Here is a 7603-nt window from a genome sequence, read left to right as displayed (position 1 = left end):
AAAACAACAAGAAAAAAAAAAAAAAAATTTAAAAAAAAAATTTAATCCATGGATGGATCTGAAGTTTATCTGAGATTTAAGTGTTGTAAGTAAAAAAATAAACTAAAATATAATGTATGACTATTTTTGATAATTTTATGAGTGGGACCCTTTTGGATTCCTGACCATTTAAGTGTGATTATTTTTCCCCTCTAACTCAAAAAATAATAATTAGTTAAAATCAATGTTATAAATTACTCACCTAATTATTGTTCCAATTACTTCATGTCTAATATTCCACTTGGAAATATTGCATATTTTGTGTTTTTGCCATAAAAAAATAGTTTTCTATGACAAAAAGGGCATAAAACAACAAGGAAAAATAATAATAATTAAAAAAAAAAAATTTAATCCATGGATGGATCTGAAGTTCATCTGAGATTTAAGCATAAGTAAAAAAATAAAGTAAAATATAATGTATGACTATTTTTGATAATTTTATGAGTGGGACCCTTTTGGATTCCTGACCATTTTAGTGTGATTTTTTTCCCCTCTAACTCAAAAAAATAATAATTAGTTAAAATCAATGTTATAAATTACTCACCTAATTATTGCTCCCATTACTTCATGTCAAATATTCCACTTGGAAATATTGCATATTTTGTGTTTTTGCCATAAAAAATAGTTTTCTATGACAAAAAGGGCATAAAACAACAAGAAAAAATAATATATTTTTAAAAAAAAAAAAAAAGGTAATCCATGGATGGATCTGAATTTCATCTGAGATTTAAGTGTTGTAAGTAAAAAAATAAAATAAAATATAATGTATGACTATTTTTGATAATTTTATGAGTGGGACCCTTTTGGATTCCTGAACATTTAAGTGTGATTTTTTTTCCCCTCTAATTAAAAAAATAATAATTAGTTAAAATCAATGTTATAAATTACTCACCTAATTATTGCTCCAATTACTTCATGTCAAATATTCCACTTGGAAAAAAAATAAAAAAATAGTTTTCTATGACAAAAAAGGCATAAAACAACAAGAAAAAAAAAAAATAATTAAAAAAAAAAAATTATAATCCATGGATGGATCTGAAGTTTATCTGAGATTTAAGTGTTGTAAGTAAAAAAATAAAGTAAAATATAATGTATGACTATTTTTGATAATTTTATGAGTGGGACCCTTTTGGATTCCTGACCATTTAAGTGTGATTATTTTTCCCCTCTAACTCAAAAAATAATAATTAGTTAAAATCAATGTTATAAATTACTCACCTAATTATTGCTCCAATTACTTCATGTCTAATATTCCACTTGGAAATATTGCATATTTTGTGTTTTTGCCATAAAAAAATAGTTTTCTATGACAAAAAGGGCATAAAACAACAAGAAAAAATAATAATAATTTAAAAAAAAATTTTTAATCCATGGATGGATCTGAAGTTCATCTGAGATTTAAGCGTTGTAAGTAAAACAATAAAGTAAAATATAATGTATGACTATTTTTGATAATTGTATGAGTGGGACCCTTTTGGATTACTGACCATTTAAGTGTGATTTTTTTCCCCCACTAACTCAAAAAATAATAATTAATTAAAATCAATGTTATAAATTACTCACCTAATTATTGCTCCAATTACTTCATGTCAAATATTGCATATTTTGTGTTTTTGCCATAAAAAAATAGTTTTCTATGACAAAAAGGGCACAAAACAACAAGAAAAAATTCAATAATAATTAAAAAAAAAAATGTAATCCATGGATGGATCTGAAGTTCATCTGAGATTTAAGTGTTGTAAGTAAAAAAGAAAAATATATATATAATGTATGAATATTTTTGATAATTTTATGAGTGGGACCCTTTTGGATTCTTGACCATTTAAGTGTGATTTTTTCCCCTCTAATTAAAAAAATAATAATTAGTTAAAATCAATGTTATAAATTACTCACCTAATTATTGCTCCAATTACTTCATGTCAAATATTCCACTTGGAAAAAAAATAAAAAAAATAGTTTTCTATGACAAAAAAGGCATAAAACAACAAGAAAAAATAATAATAATTTTAAAAAAAAAATTATAATCCATGGATGGATCTGAAGTTTATCTGAGATTTAAGTGTTGTAAGTAAAAAAAATAAAGTAAAATATAATGTATGACTATTTTTGATAATTTTATGAGTGGGACCCTTTTGGATTCCTGACCATTTAAGTGTGATTTTTTTTTCCCCTCTAACTCAAAAAATAATAATTAGTTAAAATCAATGTTATAAATTACTCACCTAATTATTGCTCCAATTACTTCATGTCTAATATTCCACTTGGAAATATTGCATATTTTGTGTTTTTGTCATAAAAAAATAGTTTTCTATGACAAAAAGGGCATAAAACAACAAGAAAAAATAATAATAATTAAAAAAAAAAAATGTAATCCATGGATGGATCTGAAGTTCATCTGAGATTTAAGCGTAAGTAAAAAAATAAAGTAAAATATAATGTATGACTATTTTTGATAATTTTATGAGTGGGACCCTTTTGGATTCTTGACCATTTAAGTGTGATTTTTTTTCCCCCTCTAACTCAAAAAATAATAATTAGTTAAAATCAATGTTATAAATTACTCACCTAATTATTGCTCCAATTACTTCATGTCAAATATTCCACTTGGAAATATTGCATATTTTGTGTTTTTGCCATAAAAAATTGTTTTCTATGACAAAAAGGGCATAAAACAACAAGAAAAAATAATAATAATTAAAAAAAAAAATTGAATCCATGGATGGATCTGAAGTTCATCTGAGATTTAAGTGTTGTAAGTGAAAAAATAAAGTAAAATATAATGTATGACTATTTTTGATAATTTTATGAGTGGGACCCTTTTGGATTCTTGACCATTTAAGTGTGATTTTTTTTCCCCTCTAACTCAAAAAATAATAATTAGTTAAAATCAATGTTATAAATTACTCACCTACTTATTGCTCCAATTACTTCATGTCAAATATTCCACTTGGAAATATTTTGGGAAGGAAATATTGCATATTTTGTGATTTTGCCATAAAAAAATAATTGTCTCTGACAAAAAGGGCATAAAACAACAAGAAAAAATTATAATAATAAAAAAAAAAAATTATAATCCATGGATGGATCTGAAGTTCATCTGAGATTTAAGCGTTGTAAGTAAAAAAATAAAGTAAAATATAATGTATGACTATTTTTGATTATTTTATGAGTGGGACCCTTTTGGATTCCGGACAATTTTAGTGTGATTTTTTTTTTTTTTTAACTGTTATTGCGCAAAAAATAAAAATTATTACAATGAATTTTATAAATTACTGACCTAATTAATGCTCCATATACTTTACCTCAAATATTCCCCTAACCCTAACCCTAACCCTAACCCTAACCCTAACCTAACCCTAACCCTAACCCTTACCCTAACCCTAACCCTAGGCGTTGTGGGTAAAAAATTTAAAAAAAGATAATGTATGACTATTTTTGATCATTTTATGAATGGGACCCTTTTGGATTCCTTACAATTTTAGTGTGATTTTTTATTTTTTCATTTTATTTTATTTTTTAACTTTTATTGCTCAAAAAATAAAAATGATTACAATCAATGTTATAAATGACTGACCTAATTAATGCTCCAAATACTTTACCTCAAATATTTCACTTTGAAATATTGATTGGATTCTGCATGAATTGTGTTTTTGTCATAAAAATAAGCTTTATTTACAAAAAGTACATAAAACAAATTAAAAAAACATGCAAATAATAAAAATATATATTTATATATATATATATAACTGATGGATGGATCTGCAGTTCATCTAAGATTTAGGCGTTGTAAGTAAATAATAAAGTAAAAGATAATGTATGACTATTTTTGATAATTTTAAGAGTGGGAACCTTTTGGATTCCTGACAATTTCCGTGTGATTTTTTATTGTTTTTATTTATTTATTTTTTTAACTGTTATTGCTCAAAAAATTAAAATGATTACAATCAATGTTATAAATTACTGACCTAATTAATGCTCCAAATACTTTACATCAAATATTCCAATTTGAAATATTGATTGGGGGACATTCTGCATATGTTGTGTTTTTGCCATAAAAATAAGCTTTATATTACAAAAAGTGCATAAAACAAATTTAAAAAACATACGAATAATTTAAAAAAAATACATATAATTGATGGATTGTTCTGAAGTTAATCTGAGATTCAGGCGTTGTGAGTAAAAAATAAAATAAAAGATAATGTATGACTATTTTTGATAATTTTATGAGTGGGACCCTTTTGGATTCCTGACAATTTTTGTGTGATTGTTTTTATTTTGTATTTATTTTATTTTTTTTAAACTGTTATTGCTCAAAAAATAATAATGATTTAAAATGTTATCAGTTATTGACATAATTAAGACTCTGTTTACTTCACATTACATATTCCCCTAATATTGTGTTTTTGCCATTAAAAACAATATTTTATCAGCCAAAAGGACATGAAACAAATTTTAAAAAGGGGGGTGGGGGGGGGGGATGTATTATTGCTGGACGGATTTGAAATGAATCTCGAGAAAGTTGGAAAAAAAAAAGACTTAATTTTAGCACTTTTATGAATGGGACCCTTTTGGGTCCCCGATAATTTTAGTGGGATTTTTTTTTTTTTTTTTGAACTATCATTGCTCTAAAAAATAATAATGAATGAATGGGACCCTTTTGGGTCCCCGAGAATTTTAGTGGGATTTTTTTTTTTTAAAAACTATTATTGCTTCAAAAATAATCAATGTTATGGATTATTGACCTAATTAAGGGTCCAATTACTTTTAATCAAATATTCCACTTTGACATTTTTACTTTGTTGAGAAATGTTGCATATTTTGTGTTTTTCTTATTATTATTAATTTTAAAAAAGGGTATACAACTTTAAACAAAAATTTAAAATAAAGCTTTATATTGACAGATAGATCTGAAGTTGATCCAGGTATTTAAGGGTTGGAAAAAAATACATAAATATGACTTTTTTTTTTAAATTATGAAGCATTTTAGTGGGATTTTTTTTTTTTTAACTATCATTGCTCAAAAAATATTATGTTATGAGTTATTGACATAATTAAAGCTCTGTTTACTTCACATTACATATTCCATTTTGAAACTATTTGGGGGAGAAAATGTTAATTATTTTGTGTTATTACCATTAAAAACAATATTTTATGAGCCAAAAGGGCAAAAAACTAATTTAAAAAAGGGGAAAAAAAAATATTATTTCTGGATGGATTTGAAATTTATTTCGAGAAAGTATAAAAAAAAATATATGACTTAATTTTAGCAGTTTTATGAATGGGACCCTTTTAGGTCCCCAAGAATTTTAGTGTTTTTTTTTTGTTGGTTTTTTTAACTTTTCATTGCTCTAAAAATAATAAAGAATGAATGGGACCCTTTTGGGTCCCCGACAATTTTAGTGGGATTTTTATTTTTTTTTAAACTATTATTGCTCCAAAAATAATCAATTTTATGTATTATTGACCTAATTAAGGGTCCAATTACTTTTTAATCAAATATTCCACTTTGACATTTTTACTTTGTTGAGAAATGTTGCATATTTTGTGTTATTCTTATTATTATTAATTTAAAAAAGGGCATACAACTTTAAACAAAAATTCAAAATAAAGCTTTATATTGACAGGTAGATCTGAAGTTGATCCAGGTATTTAAGGATTGGAAAAAAATACATAAATAAGACTTTTTTTTTTTTAATTATGAAGAATTTTAGTGGGATTTTTTTTTAAAACTATCATTGCTCAAAAAATATTATGTTATGAGTTATTGAAATAATTAAGGCTCTGTTTACTTCACATTACATATTCCATTTTGAAACTATTTGGGGGAGAACATGTTACTGATTTTGTGTTATTGCCATTAAAAACAATATTTTATAAGCCAAAAGGGCATAAAACTAATTTAAAAAAGGGGAAAAATTAAATTATTGCTGGATGGATTTGAAATTGATTTCGAGAAAGTAGAAAAAAAAAATATGACTTCATTTTAGCACTTTTATGAATGGGACCCTTTTGGGTGCCCAAGAATTTTAGTGGTATTTTTTATTTTTTATTTTTATTGCTCAAAAAATAATAATGAATGAATGGGAACCTTTTGGGTCCCCAAGAATTTTAGTGGTATTTTTTATTTTTTATTTTTATTGCTCAAAAAAATAATAATGAATGAATGGGACCCTTTTGGGTCCCCAATAATTTTAGTGGGATTTTTTTTTTTTAAACTATTATTGCTCCAAAAATAATCAATGTTATGGACTATTGACCTAATAAAAGGTCCAATTACTTTTAATTAAATATTCCACTTTGACATTTTTACTTTGTTGAGAAATGTTGCATATTTTGTGTTTTTCTTATTATTATTAATTTTAAAAAAGGGCATACAACTTTAAACAAAAATTCAAAATAAAGCTTTATATTGACAGATAGATCTGAAGTTGATCCAGGTATTTAAGGATTGGAAAAAAATACATAAATATGAGTTGTTTTTTTTTAAATTATGAAGAATTTTAGTGGGATTTGTTTTTTTTCAACTCTCATTCTGGGTGCCCGAGACCAGTCTGGATGGAAGCACTAAAGGTAAAAAAAAAAAAATCTATATCTTGTATTTGTTTTGAAGATTAAATATATCAAAAGGGCCTCTCTGGCATGAAAACAGGAGTTGAGAACATTCTTCCCTCCACGTAATGTGGCGATATTTCATATTTTGCAGGAGCATGGTGTTGTTGTGTTGTTGTGGTCATGGAGTCCAAACCGATGCATCTCCTCCAATTCTCACACTCTATTGATTCTCCCCCCCCCCTGAAATTTATGTTGCCTTTCAGCGCGGGACCCCCCGCCGGGACCCTCGCCGACTCCCCCGGCGCTGGGGTCACGGCGACACAAGAGCGCGGGGCCAGATGCCGAGTGATCCCCTCGCATGCGCGGCGGCCGCCTCTGAAGGAAGCCGACTTCAAACCCGCTGGCCGGGGCCCTCTCTTGTTGTTTCGCGCCGCGACACAAAAGTGTAAATCTTCCGCTCCGACGCGCGGGGAAGAAAGAAGCGGCGAGGGCAGAAAGGGAAAAACAAGGCGAGGCGGCCATCGCTAGGCCACCTCCAAACCCTCCGCAAAAATGTTTTTAGAACACGCCGTAGTCAATCACCGGAGGTTTCATGCAAAAGGAACGCCTCTGCGGGGCGTTTGAGTCCCGTTAAAAGGTGCGCCCGCTACAGAAATCCCGCCAAAGCGGGCAGAAGCGTCGAGCTGGGCGAATAACGAGCGTGACGAGCGCCGCCATCCCAGAGGGGACTGATCAATCACCGCCTGAGTGGCTGCAACATCTATCAGCATCCTGCACGTTTCAATTAGAGACGTGTTTGATTTATTGTGCACCGCTAATTACACGCCACCTTTTTGTCTTAGCAGACTCCAGCCGGGCCGCCGCGCTTTCATGTCCCTTCTGCCAAACTCTCGATGACGCCGCCGACGGTCCCTTGAAGGAGACGCGGTTTTTCTTCGGAGGCGGGGAAAGACGGTCGCCGTTTGCACTCGTTGTTGTCATTCCGCAACGCACCCTGTCAAGGTTGGACAAA

This window comes from Entelurus aequoreus, linkage group LG15 (genome assembly GCF_033978785.1).
Source record: "Entelurus aequoreus isolate RoL-2023_Sb linkage group LG15, RoL_Eaeq_v1.1, whole genome shotgun sequence".
Taxonomy (NCBI): domain Eukaryota; kingdom Metazoa; phylum Chordata; class Actinopteri; order Syngnathiformes; family Syngnathidae; genus Entelurus; species Entelurus aequoreus.
The sequence above is the reverse complement of the archived record's forward strand: the minus strand, read 5'-3'. Positions refer to the sequence as shown.